Source organism: Melanerpes formicivorus, unplaced genomic scaffold (assembly GCF_026170545.1).
Source record: "Melanerpes formicivorus ecotype bairdi unplaced genomic scaffold, bMelFor1.0.p_v2 SCAF_277, whole genome shotgun sequence".
NCBI classification, from domain to species: domain Eukaryota; kingdom Metazoa; phylum Chordata; class Aves; order Piciformes; family Picidae; genus Melanerpes; species Melanerpes formicivorus.
The window spans coordinates 124,126-143,663 of NW_027142629.1; the positions used below are offsets into that span (position 1 = coordinate 124,126).

A 19,538-nucleotide genomic window follows, 5' to 3' on the forward strand; every position below is an offset into this window, starting at 1 on the left:
TACCCCGACCCCTATACAGCGACACTCCTTGGTCAGTTTAGGGTCACCTCTCCTGTATGCTTCTCCCTGCAAGTGCAGCCTTTTACTCTGCACCCCCGAGGTGGGACACAAGATTGAGTTCCTTGGCCTTGTCCTGCACACCAATCCTTGGCAGTAACTCTGACCATGAGCATTCTCACTGCCAGAGGCAGCCACTGAAATTCAGAAAGTGCTGGCACTTTGCAGAGACTGAGCTGAGCAGTCAGATCCCTGAACACAGCTGGTTCTGTTCCAGCTCAAGCCAGGACACCTCTCTATGTTTGTCCTCAAGAATCCTAAAAGATTGCAGAATCATGCAATGATTAGGGCTGGAAGACAGCTTTAAATGTCACAGAGAGCACCCTGCTTGCAATGATCAGGGACACCTGCAGCTAGAGCAGGCTGCTCAAAGCCCCCTCCAATCTCACCTGGAATGGTTTCAGGATTGGGCATCTCCCACCTCCCTGGGCAACCTGGGCCAAGCTCTCACCACCCTCAGTGTCAAACATTTCTTCCTTCTTTCCACTCTGAATCTCCCTCTTATGGTTTAAACCATCTGCCCTTGTCCTGTCACAACAGGTCATGCTCAGAGACTGTCCTCAGCATTCTGATCAGCCCTTGAAGCACTGACAGGCCCCAGTTCTGATTTCCCCTTTTCCTATTGGTTCCCCAGATGACAGCTCCAGTCCCTACCCCATAGCCCAGGGATAAGCCACAGGAAGCTGCTGCCTGCCATTGCTCTCACATTTCACTGCCCTGGGGATGTGAAGGTCTCCCTCTGCACCATGGGAAATATTCCCCTGAAGTCAGCCCACTGCAGAGATGAAATGATGCAATCATGGAGCCATTGAGGCTGGACAAGACCCTTGAGATCATCACATGCCATGGGGTGAGGGAAACATTGCCACTGTGACAGTTGCTGGTAGCTCAGTGCATGCCTGGAGGGACCAAAGCGCAGCCCAGAGAATGGACACAAAGTCCTCAGAGCTGGACCACAAGTGGCAGAGGACAGAGGAACATCCAACCAGTGTCTGGTGCCCATGGCCTGCCCTTCTGGTCTGTGATGGGGGATTCCAGAGAAGAGTGTGGGCTGAGGCCCAGGAAGGCCCCTGGGCCCTGCATGGGGCTCTGAAATCTCCTGTGAGCTCAGGAATGCTGAGCCCATGGGACAGGGAACCACCACCCCTGCCAGAGTGGGGCAGAGGACCCAGGGCTCCCAGCTGGCTCTCAATGCTCCTCACCTGCCCTCACCTCAAAACACCAGAGTGTTTCACCCCTCCCAAGCACCACCTGCCCAAGGCCTGGCACTGCTGCTGCCTGCATCTCCCAGCCTCATGGCAGGATGCTCCAGGGGAACCTTCTCTGGACAGAGGCCCCCAGGCTTCCAGGCTCCCAGCCCTCCCCTGGGCCAGTCTGCTCCTCACCATGGTGCTGCCAGAGGGTGCAGGTGTTGGGGCAGTGGCAGAGGAAGGGCAACATGGACCTGGACACACAGAGTGCAGATTTGCTGAGGGGGTTTATTGATCATGAGAGGGATGTGGCCCAGGGCTCACAGGGGATCAGGTGGAGTCATCCAGGGATGATCATCTCCTCATACCACTGGAGGGGGACAGGACAGAGGTGTCACCAGCAGTTCCAGTCCTGAAAGAGAGAGACCCCCAGTGTGAGCTGGGACATGAGAGGAACCTTGTCCCCACCATGTCTCTTTGCAGAGACCTGAGGAAGGAGAAAGGACTTGGAGCTTTCTAGATACTCTGGAGAGGATTTGGCTCTCCTGAGGTCCAGATGTCACCAGAGCCCTTTGCCCAGTATGCCGTTACCCTGGGATGCCTCTGAATCTCCCAGAGTCCTGCCCAGCTCTCACTGTGCCTGTGGGTTATGCTTGGCCTGCACAGTGACCCTCTGGGTCTGTAGAGCTCCACTGAGTTCAAGCAGAGGCACAGAGCCAGCTCTGTGCTGTGTATCATAGTATCATTCAGGGTTGGAAGGGACCACAAGGACCATCTAGTTCCAACCCCCCTGCCATAAGCAGATACATCCCACACTAGATCAGGCTGGCCAGAGACTCATCTAGTGTGGGGTGTCCCTGCCCATGGCAGGGGGGTTGGAACTAGATGTACCCTGGGGCATGGATCAGGGACAGTGACCTCTGTTTCTCTCTCCCACACCTAAGGTCTGCCCACCCCAGCAGGATCAGGGATGCCCCAGGGCCCAGGATTCTTTGTGGGGCTGGGCATGCCCTGGTGCTGCTCACCTAGACAGCAGCTTTAGCAGCTACAGCCAGCCGCTTCTGGCGCACCCGCTCCAGCAGGACATCAACCGCAGGCGGCTGGGGAGAAAGGGAGGTTAGGGACAAGTCTGGGTGCACTGGGGTGTACTGGGAGGGTGGGGAAAGCAATGAGATACTTGGGGAAGTTGCTTCTGGGACAGATGAGCTTGGATGGTGGTACACAGAAGGCAGTGAGGGTCCTGAGAAGGGGCCCAGCTGGCTGTGTGGTTGTTTACTGGGGCATCCTGGGGTGTACTGGGGTGGGTGGGGATGCAAAGGGGGCCCTGGGGGAGAGGTCCTCCCTTGGAAAGCACTGGGGTGCTGGGGTGTTCTCTGGAGTTGCAGTGGGATGCACTGGGGTGTGCTGGGATGCACTGGGGTGTGCTGGAGCACACTGGGATGCTCTGGAGTGTTGTGGCCATGGGAAGGGAGGGTCTAGGCCGAGCAGAACTTGTGGTACCCACCTCAACACTCTCCAATGGCTCAGGGTTGGCTGCGTTCACCTGCAGAGAGACCATGAGACCTCACTGGTCACTGGGATACCTCCAGTCCCAGCAAGAGATGGGAGGACCAAAATGCCCTCCACTTCCCCAGACTGAATGCCCTCCAAGTCCACCTCACTACTTACATCCAGTTGAGTATTTTCCTCAATGCTTTCCAGCAGTGCCTAGGGAGGGAGAGCAAAGAGGTGACCCGGAGGGAACCTCAGTGGGGCTCTGGGTGGGGCACAACTGTCCTCAGTCCCAGCAGCCCAATGGCTTCCCTCTGGTCTGAAGGGGAAAATTCCTTCTGCTCCCCTTAGCCTCATTGCTTAAGGTTCCCCTGGGATGCCTCTTCATGCAGGGACCAGGGGTGGGGATGGAGACAAGAACAGCGTGGGAAATTCAGGGCCTCCAAAGAGGATGAAGCTGAGGAGGAAGGGGTCCCAAAGGCAGAGCACTGGGGTGAATTACTGAACCCAAATGGATTGTCTGGAGGTGTTGAAGGGACAGGACAGTGTGGGATGCAAGTGAGGGGGAAAGAATTGAAGATGAGGGGACATGGGGATGTCAAGAGAGGTGGTTGGAGGGGGCAGAAGGAAGAGGACTGGGGAGGACAAAACCAAGGGGAGTGGGAGAGTGTTTGGGAATGGCTATGGCAGGGGAAGAGGGTTGTGGTGACTACTGCAATGGAGAGGATGAAAGGCAAAGGGCTGAGGGGCAAGATGGAAAGGCAGGCCCCAGGAGAGATCAAAGGGAGGGCATTTGGGGACATTAGATAGGACCTGGAGGAGATCCCAGGCAGGAGATGTCTGAGGGGAGCAAAAGCATGGGACAGGGAGTTGCAGAAGGGAGGGATGTGAGGTCACCAAGATAAGAAACTGGTGTGAGCCTTCCCACTGTTTGTGTTGCACCTTCCCAGGGAGGGAACAGCTCCAGGCATTCACTGAGGAACTCAGGCCTTGGGCACAAGAAGTGGAGGGAAGAGATGGAGCTGTGGGAGGGAGAGAGCTGCATTGTCAGGGGCTGGAGGGGCAGGGGAGCCTGGAGGAGCCCCTTGGTTGGGAAAGGGAGAGGCCAAATCAAGGGGTTTCCTCCTCACCACTGCAATTCCATTCCATATGTCAGGCAGCCTTGAACCACCCCAAGCCTTGAGCCCCTCCCCGTGGCACTGGGGTCTTACCTTGGCATCTGCTGGGGTGCACAGCAGGATGGTGAAGAGCAGAGCCACGCTGACCACTGCCACCTTCATTTTCCTCTGCGGTGTGGTGAGTCCTGGGTGAAGCTGGAGAAGGTGAGGGGCAGATTTATCCCTCCCAGGACTCCTCCTTTTTCCTCCTGAGAGCCCCCAGGCCAAAGGCAGGCTTGGCAGTGGCACCAGCCCTGGCAACAAGACCAGCCCTGGCACAGAGTCATCCTCACCTCTGGCACGGATCCATCCACCTTCCTGAGCATCTCTCCAGCTTCCTGCATGAGGCAGCTGCAAATCAAACAGCCCAGGCATCTGGGGGCACTGGGAGAGGGGAGGGTGGATAAAGCACTGCTGACAGATGGACAGCCTATGCTGACCACTCACTGCTTCAACATGAAGACTCCCAAAGCCAGACCCCCCTCCTCCATCTCCCAGTGCCCCTCATTTGCCATCACTGCCACCTGCCACTCTCCCTCACCTCCCAGCCCAGTCTTTCCCTCTGGGACTGCTTCAGAGACGACACCAAACTCCAAACCAGGGTCACTCAGAGCTATCTCTGACCCCTCTCCAGCCCCCTGGGTAAATTTGGTGCTGAGACTGACCCCTCTTCTTGGGAACACTGGGAGATGGGAGGACAATTGGTGGCATGGGCAATAGGGACAGCAGAGTGACTGAGTGTCTTGGTTTAAGGAGTGAGACAGCTGCTCTTCAGCCCTTCCCAGAGGAGTGATGGACAATGCTCCACACTGGAGTTGAGAAGTGTGAAAGAATGAGAAGTGGCAGTGGGATATCAATCACAACTCCATACAACAGTACAAAAGCAGAGAAGAATACACAAAAATCCATCCTCCACCTCGGCCATGGTTCTCCAAGAGCCTCCTTAAGCTCTGTGCATCCTCTTGGGAGCAGAGGAAGAGGCAAGAAGGGAAGAACAAACAGAAATGGGAGTTTTTATAGAGATGCAGGGCTTATGGGAAGATTGCACTTCCCAGTCCACCTCCTGGACCTATCTGGCTTCTGCAGGCCTCTACTGTATGCTTGAAGACATCCCAGTGCCTTAAAGCCATGACACAGATCTTCAGTGACTGGAAGCACTGCTGGGGAGCACTGGGGGGTGCTGAGCACTGCGAGATGAGAGCTCCTTTGGGGGAATTGCTGGGATGGTTGCAGTGCTCAGCTCCAGCCCACCCCATTGCCCTTTCATTGGAGGCCCCAAACTGATCCAGTCTGCAGCCATGGCCTCCCCAGAGCAGAGACCAGAAGGGAATAGCCTCTGCCCTGGCCCTCACCCTGCCACTGCCTGGGGCCACTGAGCCCTCCCAGACAACCTGGGTCCCGCTCTGCAGAGCTGTCCCTGCATGGTAGGTCCCAGGCACCCTGGCCCCAACAAGACTTTGCTCTGGCCCTGACCCTGGCTGGGACTTGGCCGCAGCTCACCCAAGGCCCTTGTCCCCAGGGAGTGTCCCTTCAATGCCCTTCTCCTTGGCCCAGGCCAGCACTGTCCCTGAGCAGGATGTGGCCATCCAGAGGGTCACGATGAAGAGGGTTCCTGTCCCCAGGCAGCCACTTGGAGCTAATTGTGGGGACAGAGCTGCCCTGGCAAGAGGAAGGATGTTTGTGCCTGCAGCATCTCTGATCAGCCCTGAGTGCCCAGGGCCTGTGGCACAAGGAGCCCCTTCAGCACTGAACTCCTGTGGCTTTTTGAAGGGCCATTGGTCTCTCTTTACAGGACACTGACTCTAAACAAGAGCTCTGCTGTGGGGCAGTTGTGCAAAGGCCTAAGGCAACAGGCTTGAGGGTTTGCTTTGGGAGCTGCCCAAGAGCAGGCAGTCACCTGGCAGATGGTCACTTTGACAGCTCCTGCTCTGGGAGCTCTTTGTCAGAGCTGAATGGCTCAGGGGTGAATTATTGATCCTATCGACACTGTGCTGTGACCAGATTGGTGTTCTGGAGTTCCCTTGGTATGAAGTGATGAATTGTGGCACTGTCAGAGCTGGAGAGGATTGACTTGGGAAAGGTGAAGGCTGCCTCTGAGCTAGAGACAACCTATTGCAGGTTGTCCTACACTGTCCCATGCCTGCACCTCTTGCCCTTCAGGCTGTTCACTCCCATCTTGCTTCTCCACACAGCTCTCACCCTGACATTTCCACACCTTCATCCGCAGCTCTCCACTCATTCTGGAGTTCCTGAGGGGTTAATCCTAGAGAGCAGAGCTCCAAGCATTGCTCTGGTAGAGGGAGATCTTTTAGCCTTGGTGGGTCATGAACCATGGGAACAGAATGCAGCTGTGTAGATGAAAGGACACAGAGAGCTGATTACAAATGGTCATTATGACCTGAGGTGCAAGAATTCACAAGCACTGTGACAGAGTCCCTGATCTTTTGATCTTTCTTTAACACTTGCTTAAACCTTGATAAGATACAGGTGTTAGTGTGATGCTTTTTTGATAGTTTCATAGTTTCATAGTTTCATTCAGGGTTGGAAGGGACCACAAGGATCATCCAGTTCCAACCCCCCTGCCATGGGCAGGGACACCCCACACTAGATCAGGCTGGACAGAGCCTCATCCAGCCTGGGCTTAAACACCTCCAGGGACAGGGCCCCAACCACCTCCCTGCACAACCCATCCCAGGGTTTCACCACTCTCATGGGGAAGAACTTCCTCCTCACATCCAGCCTGAATCTCCCCACCTCCAGCTTCATTCCATTCCCCCTAGTCCTATCACTACCTGAGATCCTGAGAAGTCCTTCCCCAGCCTTCCTGTAGCCCCCTTCAGATACTGGAAGGCCACAATGAGGTCACCTCGGAGCCTTCTCTTCTGCAGACTGAACAGCCCCAACTCCTTCAGCCTGTCCTCATAGGAGAGCAGCTCCAGCCCTCTGATCATCCTCGTGGCCCTTCTCTGGACACGTTCCAGCCCCTCCACATCCCTCTTGTAAGAGGGGCTCCAGAACTGGAGGCAGGACTCCAGGTGGGGTCTCACCAGAGCTGAGTAGAGGGGGAGGATCACCTCCCTTGCCCTGTTGGCCACACTTCTCCTGATGCAGCCCAGGATCTGATTGGCTTTGCGGGCTGCAAGTGCACATTGAGAGCTCATGTTGAGCTTCTTGTCCACCAATAGCCAATCCTGTGCTTGTAACTGTCACTTGGATGAATCTAACAGCCAATCATAATCTGCTTTTTAGTTGTGTTAACCTTTATAAAGAGAAGCCTTTGTACAATACATTTGACACTTTGCTTGAATCAAGCTGCATCCCATCTCTCAAGCGCGGCAATTTCCCTTGAAACACAGTCAGACATGGGCTGCCCAGGCTCCTGAGACACCTCTGCAGTAATATTTCTTCTTCCTCAGCCCCAGTCTCAACCTCCTGTGCTGCACTTTCTGAAGGATTCCTTCTCTGCCTGCAATGAAGAACAGCTCCATCAGCTCAAACCAGCCTTGAGGCAGGTGCACTTTAGCTCTGAGCCTTCACTAGGCTGAAAAATTTCAGGGTCTTCAGGTTCTATAGTGAGGCTCTGAAGTCCATCCTGGCAGAACTTCTCTGGAGCCTTTCCAGTTCCTCCTCATTCCTCCAGGCCAAGGAACCCCACAGCCAGACATCACTAATGCAGATGTGCACACACCAGTGCTGAGTCCAGAGGGAGAAGCAGCCCTGTGTCTGGATGGCCATTCTTCTCCTACCACAGCCCATCTGCAGTTGGCCTTCCTCACTGTCTGCAGGCTTTGCTCCATCGCAGGGCATTGGGAATGGTTCCTGCCAGAGGCTGTGGTGCCTTTCTGACTGGGATGGGACAGAGCAGAACCTTCAGCTCCAAACCAGCACCCAAGGCACCTCCCTGCAGCTGGCTCTCAGCTTGGCAGGCACAAGGGATGGCACAGTCACCAACCCAGCATGTGCCTGCTGATGGCCAATGGCACAGAGGGATTGGAGTCTGCAGTGACCTCACACTCACCTCATGGTCATGTGCCTCCTCCTGCCCTAGGAACTTCTCAGCTATCACTGATGTCACAATGCTGGCCCAAGCCCTCAGCCTGCTTGTGGCCTGGTAGCTGAGCAGGCACAAGAAACCTCTCCATGGTCTTCCAAAACAGGTCCCTGCTGCTGCCTTTCAGCTTCTCCAGCAGCTGCAACCAAGCCCTATCCCTGCTGCTGACCCATCAGGCACTCAGGTGGCAGGGAGCTGACAACCCAGTTCCAAGACTCTTCCTGCAGGGGCCACACGGTGCCTAGGGACAGGCATTCACACAAGTCACTTGCCCACCACATGCCTTCTGCTGCCTGCTGGGGACCCTGGCAGCTGTCAGCCCAAAAGCACAGAGCCCAGCCAGGAGTCAGGGGATGCCCTATTGGCTGCTGCAGCAAGAAGTGACCTCCCAGTCCCTTTCTGGCCATCTTCCTGCTGCTGTCTTACCAGCTTCTGAGACAGCACTGACCTCCCAGCCCCTGCACAGCCTTGTGCCTGCTGCTGTCCAGGAGCTCCTGAGGCACAGCTGAGCTGCCCATGACATTGCCACACCTCCTCCTGGTGTCTGTGAGCTGGTGACACACAGCTCACCTCCCACTCCTCTTCCAGGACCATAAGAGTGCTCTGGGAGCTCACAGCTCCTGCCTTGTGCCAGGGGCCATCCAGAGTCAGTCAGGGATAGGAGGAAGAACAGGTGAGGAGTCAGAGCACAGGAAAGAGATTTGGGGCTGAGGTGTCCAGGGGAAGGCTGAAGGCTCCGAGCTGCCTTTCAGGGCTAGGGCTCATGTCAAGGCTGAAGAGAGGCTTTGGTGTCCTGCTGAGGCTGCTGGGCAGGGCTCAGATGAGGTCCAGCTCTGAGGGGCAGGGGTTGGATTGGGGCTGGGTTGAGGTCTGGGGTTAAGGTTTTGGATAAATAATAAAAAACCACAAAGGTAGAAAAAAATATCAGTTTTAAAAGAAATCCTGTGTGTGTGTGAATGTTCCACCAAGCATGGCAGTGGAAGAGGCTCCCACAATGACCTTGCTAACTGAGGATGGGGAGTTTCTGCCTTAAGGGTCTGAGATTAAAGGAGGGAAGGTAGAAAGGGTGTTTGGGGCTTGCAAGACTTACCCTGGGCTCTCTAGGAAAAGACCAAAGGAAGGGGAAGAGTGGGATCAAGGTGGTTTGTGGGGGAACAAGCATGGCAGAAGAGAGAGAAAAGAGGATGAGAGAAGCTGGTTCTGCATGAAGAGGTCACTCCCCTGGCTCTGCCCTGTGACTGATCCCTGCAGCTTGTCCCTGACTCCTCAGCACCTCGATTTCCAGCGGCTTTGTGTGGGGAGGGAGCTCTCTGCTCTTGGTCCAAAAGGAGGTCCAAGTGCCCTTGGGGGCCAACAACTGGTGTATGTGTGTATATTCTGCTTGCCAGAATAGTATCATAATTAGGAGGAGCAAGTTTGATGAGCCTTTTGGCAAGACCTGTTCCCACAGGAATTTCATCAGGATTCAGAGTGCCATGGTCTCCACACATCAATTCTCTCACAGCAAACTCTCTCAAACGCTTGATGCCCTCATTCATGGTGTTCCAAGGCTTAGGGTCCCTGGATGGGTACCTCATAAGAGCTGCCAGTAGTAGGTGTGTCCACAGAGAAACCTTGCCACGATACCTGCCTAAGTGTCTATCAATTCCTGTATCCTTCAAGAGAGTCCCAAGCTGTGAAGCTGACTTGTCCCCTACAGCTAAAGCTGGAGCACCTGTATCATAACACCTTGGTGTTAGAATTGGCTCATTCTCTCTTCTAATGGAATCTTTCCTTACATGCCTAATTTCCTGGTTGGGTGCATTAGCTGACTGTGAGTCATCCTCATCCCCATCCTCCTCTTGTAGCTGCTGTCCCCTTGATTTCATAGTTTCATTCAGGGTTGGAAGGGACCACAAGGATCATCTAGTTCCAACCCCCCTGCCATGGGCAGGGACACCCTACACTAGATCAGGCTGGACAGAGCCTCATCCACCCTGCTCTTAAACACCCCCAGGGACGGGGCCTCAACCACCTCCCTGGACAACACATTCCAGGGTCTCACCACTCTCATGGGGAAGAACCTCCTCCTCACATCTAGCCTGAATCTCCCCACCTCCAGCTTCATTCCATTCCCCCTAGTCCTATCACTAACTGAGATCCTGAGAAGTCCTTCCCCAGCCCTCCTGTAGCCCCCTTCAGATACTGGAGGGCCACAATGAGGTCACCTCGGAGCCTCCTCTTCTGCAGACTGAACAGCCCCAACTCCTTCAGTCTGTCCTCATAGGAGAGGTGCTCCAGCCCTCTGCTCATCCTCCTGGCCCTGCTCTGGACACGTTCCAGCCCCTCCACATCCCTCTTGTAAGAGGGGCTCCAGAACTGGACACAGTACTCCAGGTGGGGTCTCCCCAGGGCTGAGTAGAGGGGGAGGATCACCACCCTCGACCTGCTAGCCACACTTCTCCTGCTGCAGCCCAGGATCTGATTGGCTTTGCGGGCTGCAAGTGCACACTGAGAGCTCCTGTTGAGCTTTTTGTCCTCCAGCACCCCCAAGTCTCTCTCCTCAGGGCTGCTTTCCAGCCAGTCCCTGCCTAGCCTGGATTTGTGCCTGGGATTGCCTCGACCCAGCTGCAGGACCCTGCACTTGCTCTTATTGAACTTCATGAGGTTGGCCTGTGCCCACCTCTCCAGCCTGTCCAGGTCCCTCTGGACGGCCTCCCTTCCCTCCAGCATGTCTGCTGCACCACACAGCTTGGTGTCATCAGCAAACTTGCTGAGGGTGCACTCAATGATTCTGCTGATACCCTCCATAGGACCTCTTTAAGTTCAGAAGCTCCTCCATTAGCTCCTAATCTATCAGGACCCATATCCTGTCCTGCATCTCCACTATCCACTGATGGCCTCATCCAAGCACTGCTGGACTGGTAAGAGGAGACAGTGTTGGCCTTGATGGCTTGTGAACTATGGGAACACGGTGCAGCAGTGTGGTTGGAGGAGGGCAGATACCTGATTACGAATGGTTGTTATGACCTGAGAGTGTAAGACTTCACATACATAGCAGACTGATATAAGAGAGCCCCTGGTTCCAGTTGTAAACTGCTTTTGTGTTGTATTAGCTTTTATAAAGAAGGATTTTGCATAATAAAGTGGACACCTGGCCTGCATCAGGCTGAGTCCTGTCTCTTAATCACGGCAGCCTCAGTAATTCAGCTCCATCTCTAAGGGAAACTTTCTCTCCATAGTTGGAAGGATCCTTTTTATCAGAAGTCCCTGATTGGCAGAAGGCTCTTGTTGTTCTTCTGCATCTGCTTTATGCCTGCCCTTTTTGTCCCAGCAGCGATCTGCTTAACTGAGTTGTGTTCAAATTTACAGCGGACTTTGCAGAAGTAGAAGGGCTTTGCATAAAACCAGCATTGCCAGAGGGACTTTGGGACCCAGCAGCTGCCACAGGCTTCACTTCCACTCCAGCTGCTGAGGGCAGAAGGGGCTTTGCTTCTCTAATGGTTGCCGGTGAAGCCACGGACACCATCTTAGCTGCTGGCACTGCTGCTGTGGCCCCCATCTTAGGTACTGGCCCGGTGGGCTGCTTATGCCCCTGCTGCCAATCTCACTCAGAGCTGCTTTCCCATTGCCTCCTCTCTGCCTGTTCCCAGCTGTTTGCCCCATTTCTGTGTCCTCCTCATCACCAGTAATACCTGCGTTTGAATTAGAGCTAGACCTCCATCCTCTCCGTCTGCTATGGCTGAAAACAGAGCACCTGTTCCCTGCACCTCTCTCTCGGTACAGTGCTATCAACAAGCACACATTCATTACCACCGACAGCAGAATCATGCATAGCAAATAAACTGTTTTGGGGTCCCAGCTGCTCACATAATCCTCTGTAACAGGAATACTAAATGCATACATCTCTGCAGGAACAGTTACACTCACATTATTGTAACTTCTTAGCCAAAGAAATCCTAAGCATCGGTCATACAGCATTTTCAGCTTGGATTTAAACCTAAGAAATATCTTCTATGCCAAATATCTACCCAGCTTATCAACCATGGCCGACATGCACCATCTGTACGGTATCACAGTCAGAGCAGAATATACTGCATTAAGAACAGTGTGGCCAGCAGAAGCAGGGAGGTCATTGTGCCCCTGTACACTGCATTGGTTAGGCCACACCTCGAGTCCTGTGTCCAGTTCTGGGCCCCTCAGTTTAGGAAGGAGGTTGACTTGCTGGAACGAGTCCAGAGAAGGGCAACGAAGTTAGTGAGGGGCTTGGAACACAGCCCTGTGAGGAGAGGCTGAGGGAGCTGGGGCTGCTTAGCCTGGAGAGGAGGAGACTCAGGGGTGACCTTATTGCTGTCTACAACTACCTGAAGGGGGGTTGTAAACAGGCAGAGGTTGGTCTCTTCTCCCTGGCAGCCAGCACCAGAACAAGAGGACACAGTCTCAGGCTGCTCCAGGGGAGGTTCAGGCTGGAGGTCAGGAGGAAGTTTTACACAGAGAGAGAGATTGCCCATTGGAATGGGCTGCCCGGGGAGGTGGTGGAGTCACCATCACTGGAGGTGTTCAAGAGGAGACTTGACAGGGTGCTTGGTTGGATGGGTTAGTTGATTGGGTGGTGTTGGATGATAGGTTGGACTTGATGATCTTGAAGGTCTCTTCCAACCTGGTCTGGTCTATTCTATTCTATTCTATTCTATTCTATTCTATTCTATTCTATTCTATTCTATTCTATTCTATTCTATTCTATTCTATTCTATTCTATTCTAGTGCCACAACCCCCCCCCCCCAGAGCTTCATTTTGCTTCCTTACTCTGAGCAGGAATTAATCAATCAAGCAATTGCCCCAAGTTGAATAGGTGCCAATTATTTTGTAATGTGGTGGGTTGAAATTTCCCCCCAGCATAAACTTTGCCAGACCAACTCAGTTAGAAGCAAATGAAGCTGTATTTACAGACAAAACCTACACTCTACAATGGAATGCAACGAATATACAGGATTTACAATATTATACTGATATTTACAATTAGCCAGCAACACAACCCCTCCCCTGGACAGAGACCAGGGAAGCTGGTCCACTACACCCCCACCTCCCCATCCCCCCTGTCCCAAGAGAGAAAGGAGCAGAGAGAAAGAAATGGGTTCAGACTGGACTAAACAACACAGCCAAGCCAAGGTCAGCCAGAAGCAGATCAACCTCTTCCAGGTGAAGCAAGCAGAGAGAGATCAGAAAAGAGAAAGAAGTGGTTTGGTACAGGCAATTTATAGCTGATATTCCTCCAATGGATAAGTTTAGAATAATCTTTAGTTTTCCCTTTGACACCCAACAGTGATTTATTTCTATTTTTCTACTTTTCTGCTCCAAATCTGTAACTACATTTTAAAGGCATAGCCTAAACCCACCATGTCCCCTCACTTGTGTGTCGGGGCAGCAGGCAGGTTAGCCCCTGTGCTAAACCATTACACCTTGGTAATTGTGAACGGGTTAATGGTGAAGGGCTACTATGAGCCAAACTTTTCATCTGCTTCTCACTCCCAAGAAATCCTCACTGGCTGATAACTCATAACCATGTCAGAAGTTGTTGAGTTTGCCACATCCTTGTAGAGAGGCAACCTGCTGAGAGACAGCTTGTGCTGAGCAGATGGTTCTGGAGGGGCTGGATTGCTGATGGAACTTTCTCAGGTTTTACTTTGCTTGGCTTCCACAGAGCAACGATTCTTCTGTGGCTGTGTGCAGCCATTTCTCTAAGGAGAGCAGGGGGGAGATGGTGCCATGGAGCTGTGAGCTCCATCCACAGAGTGCATTGTAGAAGTCTGATGCAAGGAGCAGTGATGTAAGCCTCAGGTGGGCAATGAGAGGCATGGGGAGGTTGGGGAGGGTGAGGAGCAAAGTTGTGCACAGCGTGTCAGAGGTGCAGGGACAGATTTTCCTGCAAGTGCAGCTGTGCTGGTGAGACAGCCTGGGGCGGTGTCACTTGCTGAATTCTCACCTCTGCTCTAGACTGAAAAGTAACCAAATATTTTACCTTTGAAATAACAAAATGAGCTTCATTAGGTTCACTTGGAAACCTTGAAGAGAATTAGAGAGACACAAATAGCTCCTTAGGGCACTTGGGGCTCATTACATGAACCTCAGGTACAGCGAGAAGACTGAAGAAACTGCTCAAGGAGTCAGAAGCAACAAACAGAGTACCTTGAAGCACTGATTGGCCTCTCTGAGGGTTGTTACTGAGAAAGCATCCCCAGGGACTTGTTAGAGCAACTCATTGTAGGCCATGATTGCAGTCAAAGGCAAAGTTAAAGAGATAAAACCCTGGGTTTGCTTTATGGAGCGGAAAGGACAAGCCCTGAGAACAGTCAAAGGGCAGGTAGATCCTGTCCCTCATGCGTGGGTGAAGGCTCTTGTGGTGGGGTCTGGGGTTTGTGATGCTGGGTAAAGGACAAGGGGATGACAGACCCCCACCTTCCTGGGGCTGTGCAAGGAGGCAATGAGACCCTCCCAGTGCCTTAGGACAATGTCTCCTCACAGGTCTTGGTGGTAGATGATTGTCATAGCCAAGGGGGCAGAGCCTTGCTTTCTCCTGATGACTGCCAGCCTTGCCAGTGCCCTTTATCATCTCCACCACAGACTGCCTGTTAGGAATGAGCAGCAGAGAGATTAATAAAAATCTTAACAGTTTGTTATGATGCCACAAATTATTTACAGTCGATATTTGCAGGTACCGGTGTTCAGCTGGAAGAACCATCTCTACAGGATGTCTGTCTATGGGCTCTTTGAATAGTTTAAATTAATTAGAGAATTTAGAAATTTAGAAACAAAACTAATTGGGAAAGTGGCAAAGGGGGGGGCGGGGGGGGGGGGGGGGCGCGGCGGTGTGGCTTGTCGGTGACCAGCAAGCCAATCAGATCCTGGGCTGTATCAGGAGAAGTGTGGCTAGAAGGTCGAGGGAGGTGATCCTCCCCCTCTACTCAGCCCTGGGGAGACCCCACCTGGAGTACTGTGTCCAGTTCTGGAGCTCCTCTTACAAGAGGGATGTGGAGGGGCTGGAACGTGTCCAGAGAAGGGCCACAAGGATGATCAGAGGGCTGGAGCACCTCTCCTATGAGGACAGACTGAAGGAGTTGGGGCTGTTCAGTCTGGAGAAGAGAAGGCTCCGAGGTGACCTAATTGTGGCCTTCCAGTATCTGAAGGGGGCCTACAGGAAGGCTGGGGAAGGACTTCTCAGGATCTCAGGTACTGATAGGACTAGGGGGAATGGAATGAAGCTGGAGGTGGGGAGATTCAGGCTAGATGTGAGGAGGAAGTTCTTCCCCATGAGAGTGGTGAAACCCTGGAATGGGTTGTGCAGGGAGGTGGTCGAGGCCCCTTCCCTGGAGGTGTTTAAGCCCAGGCTGGCTGAGGCTCTGTCCAGCCTGATCTAGTGTGGGGTGTCCCTGCCCATGGCAGGGGGGTTGGAACTAGATGATCCTTGTGGTCCCTTCCAACCCTGAATGATACTGTGAAACTAGGAAACTATGCTACTATGATACAAACCTCAACAGAAACTTTATAGAGGAATGCTTGGCTTTGTGGATACTGCGTTTATAGTCCAGAAATTGTGGCACAGATGTGCCGTAACAAGGAAATGACAAATGCTGCTGACCATGTGGTGCTGTGCCACGTGGTTCCTGCTTCTCCCAGAGTAAAAGTCCTGGAGCCTTCCAGGGAGAATTTGGAGCTGAGTTGTGGGGCATGTTGCCTGGGAAAGGCTTCCTGCTCTGGGGGAAAAGCCTTGTTGCCGAGGCTCGCAGGGCACGGCCAAGCGGCTTCTCTGTGAGCAGGAGGGCAACTCCCTCTGCGGCTCATGGAGATCAGCCAGGACAGCTGCTGGTCTGGATGAAGTGATATCCCTGCTCCAGGGGGGCTGTAGCGGTCTGGGACTGGTGATGCATGCAGGCTACCACAGTTCCCTCACTCGGCGATGGGACACGGGCTACGGTCCAGCGGCCAGCAAGCAGTGCAGCACTGCCCGTAGCCAGGCAATAGTGGTGATCTACAGCAAAGTGCTTGGGAACGCTGGTTCGAGTCCCGAGCAAAGCAGACCCTTTGGCAACGCAGCATGTGAGGCAAACACCGTCACAAATACAGGCAGAGGCACGGGCACGATCACGGGGCAATTGCTTACCAGAACAAGCCCTATTTAACATTTGCCCCGATGAACACTGGTCCAGTGAAAAGCCTTTGTAAACAGAATAATTCAGAGGGCTGGAGCACCTCTCCTATGAGGACAGACTGAAGGAGTTGGGGCTGTACAGTCTGCAGGAGAGAAGGCTCCGAGGAGACCTAATTGTTGCCTTCCAGTATCTGAAGGGGGCCTACAGGAAGGCTGGGGAAGGACTTCTCAGGATCTCAGGTAGTGATAGGACTAGGGGGAATGGAATGAAGCTGGAGGTAGGGAGATTCAGGCTGGATGTGAGGAGATTCAGGCTGGATGTGAGGAGGAGGTTCTTCACCATGAGAGTGGTGAAACCCTGGAATGGGTTGTCCAGGGAGGTGGTCGAGGCCCCGTCCCTGGGGGTGTTTAAGAGCAGGCTGGATGAGGCTCTGTCCAGCCTGATCTAGTGTGGGGTGTCCCTGCCCATGGCAGGGGGGTTGGAACTAGATGATCCTTGTGGTCCCTTCCAACCCTGAATGAAACTATGAAACTATGAAACTATGAAGTGATGCTTGGCCAAATATACATAATATACATACAACATAATATACATAATATACATAAGCATGCATAAGCATACAACAAGACAGGCATGAGCAGATCATGTGAACTTTGTTTACCACAGAGGTGGAAAGGGGTGTCCCAGACTCCATGACATCATGTACAGCAAGAAAAAACTAGGACAGCATGTTTGAAGTGACGCTGTTTGTCTTCCAAGTCACCTGCATGTGTGGTGGAGCCTGGCTGTGCTGAAGATGGCTGAGCACCTGACTGCCATGGGAGCAGTGAAGGCCTTTCTTGCTTTGCTGTTGCACAAATCTTTTGCTTTACCTATTCAGCTGCCTTTATCTCAGGTCAGGAGTTGTCTCACTTTTATACTTCCACTTGTCTCTCCCATCCCACTGTGGGGTAGTGAGAGAGCAGCTCTGTGGGGCTGAGCTAACCAACAAGAGGGTGTTGGGGAAGTAGGTCAGAAAAGCAATGCTGAGTGACAGTAACTTGGATGATTAATATTGTTGCATAGAGTTCCCATACGATCCTATTCCTTTGCAAAGAATATTGTTACAACTAAATCCCTGAGATACCCTGGGAGTCTTACAGGGTGTTTGGTTCCCTTACTGATGCTGAAATAGTGAGAGCTCAAATACTTCCCTGAGGGAATCCTTGATTTCCTTGTTCCTCAGGCTGTAGATGAGAGGGTTCAGTGCTGGAGGCACCACGGAGTATAGAAAAGACACAGTTAGGTCCAGGGAAGGGGAGGAGATGGAGGGGGGCTTCAGGTAGGCACAAAAAGAGCTGCTAACAAACAGGGAGACCACGGCCAGGTGAGGCAGGCAAGTGGCAAAGGCTTTGTGGCGTCCCTGCTGAGAGGGGATCCTCAGCACTGCCCTGAAGATCTGCACATAAGAAAAAAGAATGAAAACAAAACAGCCAAAGAGCAAACAGCCACTGGCCACAATTAGCCAAACTTCCCTGAGGTAGGATGTGGAGCAGGAGAGCTTGAGGATCTGGGGGATTTCACAGAAAAACTGGTCCACAGCACTGCCCTGGCAGAGGGGCACTGAAAATGTATTGGCTGTGTGCAGCACAGCATTGAGAACGCCACAGGCCCAAGCAGCTGCTGCCAGGTGGACACAACCTCTGCTGGCCAGGAGGGTCTCATAGTGCAGGGGTCTGCAGATGGCAACATAGCGATCGTAGGCCATGATGGTGAGGAGAGAATACTCTGCTGCAAGGAAAAAGGGAAGCAGAAATATCTGTGCAGCACATCCTGCATAGGAGATGCTCCTGGTGTCCCAGAGGAAATTAGAGATTGATTTGGGAACAGTGGTGGAGATGAAGCCTATGTCAAGGAAGGAGAGGTTGAGGAGGAAGAAGTACATGGGGGTGTGCAGATGCTGGTCACAGGCTATGGTGGTGATGATGAGGCTGTTACCCAGCAGGGCAGCCAGGTAGATGGCCAGGAAGAGCCAGAAGTGCAGGAGCTGCAGCTACCAAGTGTCTGTGAATGCCAGGAGGAGGAAGTGGGTGATGGAGCTGCTGTTGGACATTGTCTCTGGGCATGGAGGGCTGTTGAAAGAGGAGAAGGCATCACACAGGTTAGGACATCATTCCTTCAGACAATTCCATGGCTATTTCCTAGAAAATCCTCTCAAAATTACTTCTCTTTCCTGGGAGGAACTTTGTGCACTCCCAGCTTCACAGCCAGCAGAAGGCAGCTGTCATGTCCTGTGACTCTGATGGTGCAGATGGGAAGCTCTGCTCTGGAGCATCTCCTCCTCCTGCTCCTCTGTAGAAGAGAGATCCCAGAGGCTGTGGGATGTAGCAGCTTTACAAGCTCCAGGAACTGCAAGTCCCTTGTCCTGCAGCAGAGACTCAGCATGTCCAGGGCTGTGAAGGTTGCTTCTCTTTGAGCTCTCAACACCCTCCCAGTCCTGGCCACCTTGAAGCTTTCTCTGCCTTTCTTATCTCCCCGAGAACCCCTAACAGTGCCCACAGCCCTGCTGTGCTGTGCAGAGGAGCTGCTCCTGGGCAGAGCTCTCTCTCTGCAGTGCTGCCCATTTACTAGCAGCAAACTCCAGCCCAGGATCCTGGCCCAGCTCAGCACTAGGGGACCAGTCCAAGGCATTTGAAGGACTCTGGTGGCTTCAGTGTGGAGTCCAGAGCCTCCGAGACTGAGAGGAAGCTGCAGAAACTTCTCAGGAGATCTGACACAAACTGCCAAGTTTGCTGGAGTGCTAATGGGTCCCAGTGAGCATAATCACTGACAAAGCCTCCCTAGGAGATTGTTAAAGCAGGAAGCCAGAAACAAGGATTATGGGAAGGCCAAGACAATGTCAAAGTTGCTCTGATGCTGAGCAAACCTGGATGGGGTTTGTCAAGTCAAAGGGCCTTGTCCTGGCTCCCAGCCCCTGGGAAGGGAGATCCTGTCCCTCCTATAAGACTCTGGGTTGCTCCTTGGCAGTGGGATGTGAAGATGTGCAATGGCTGGAGTAGGTCTATGATGTGACACTGCTGGGTGGGGCAAGGAGGCTATGAGGTCTTCATGAATAAAGTTCATCTACCTTCTGGTTGCTGAGACAATGACCATAGCCATAGTGATGAAGAGGTCATCTCTGCTGTGGGCTTTCAGCCCCCCACAGGCCTCAGTAGTCTCCAGCACAGACTGCCCTATGGTGTCCAATAGCTGCACCTATTTCTTTGAAGACACCGAATCCTCTCTTCAAGCTCAAGATCTCACCACCCTCACTGATATCTCTCTGTCCTTCCTGCCTGTTCCATGAGAGAGATATCATGGGCTGGGCCAGCCTCCTTCTGAGTGCCCTCTTGTACCACAGCACTGCCCTTTCTTTCTCTTCATTTCTTGTCTCCACTTCCCAAGACACACTTTCTGCCATTCTTCCTGTCTCCTTTTTTGTTTCCA

General features: G+C 53.0%; 1 long non-coding RNA gene and 1 pseudogene across 1 annotated transcript; both read right to left on the reverse strand.

Moving 5' to 3' along the window:
* Window positions 1-1,515: 1,515 nt before the first annotated feature.
* Window positions 1,516-4,055, reverse strand: LOC137458776 (uncharacterized). The gene is made up of 5 exons (XR_010991959.1): window positions 3,950-4,055; window positions 2,916-2,954; window positions 2,752-2,790; window positions 2,273-2,347; window positions 1,516-1,659 (listed from the first exon to the last, which is right to left on the reverse strand). It is a non-coding gene; the product is annotated as an uncharacterized lncRNA (long non-coding RNA).
* Window positions 4,056-17,229: 13,174 nt separating this feature from the next.
* On the reverse strand, window positions 17,230-18,165 carry LOC137458774 (olfactory receptor 14C36-like; annotated as a pseudogene).
* Window positions 18,166-19,538: the final 1,373 nt, after the last annotated feature.